Below are 512 nucleotides of genomic sequence, written 5' to 3' on the forward strand. Positions count from 1 at the left end.
GCTTCAACAAGAATGCCTTTGTCCTTGCTCCTGCTCATATGAAAGAGAAGGGAACAAGAAAATGTGGTATCCTCTATGTCACAGTATAGAGATTCCTTTAAGTGTCAGAGGAAAAGAGAAATAGAAAGAAGAAGGAGAAGATAAATTCGAACTTTAGTTAGATAAGGTTCGAATTGTGCATTGAGAAGGAGTGGCACTCCATAAATAGAAGGATGTGGGAAGGAGGGAAGTTTATTTTCGAAAATCAAGTGAAAAATTTTGAAGTTATTTTGAAAAACATTAATTAATTTTCGAAAATAAAAGTGAAAAGAACCAAGTGATTTTGAAAAAGATTTTGAAATTAGAAATTAAAAGATTTGATTGAAAACTGTTTTGAAAAAGATGTGGTTAAAAAGATTTAAAAAAATGTGATTGAGAAGATATGATTTGAAAACTATTGAAAAGATATGATTTTAAAATGAATGACTTGCTTAACAAGAAGATATGATTTGAAACATTCAAACCTTTCTCAA

This window comes from Arachis stenosperma, chromosome 4 (genome assembly GCF_014773155.1).
Source record: "Arachis stenosperma cultivar V10309 chromosome 4, arast.V10309.gnm1.PFL2, whole genome shotgun sequence".
Taxonomy (NCBI): Eukaryota; Viridiplantae; Streptophyta; class Magnoliopsida; order Fabales; family Fabaceae; genus Arachis; species Arachis stenosperma.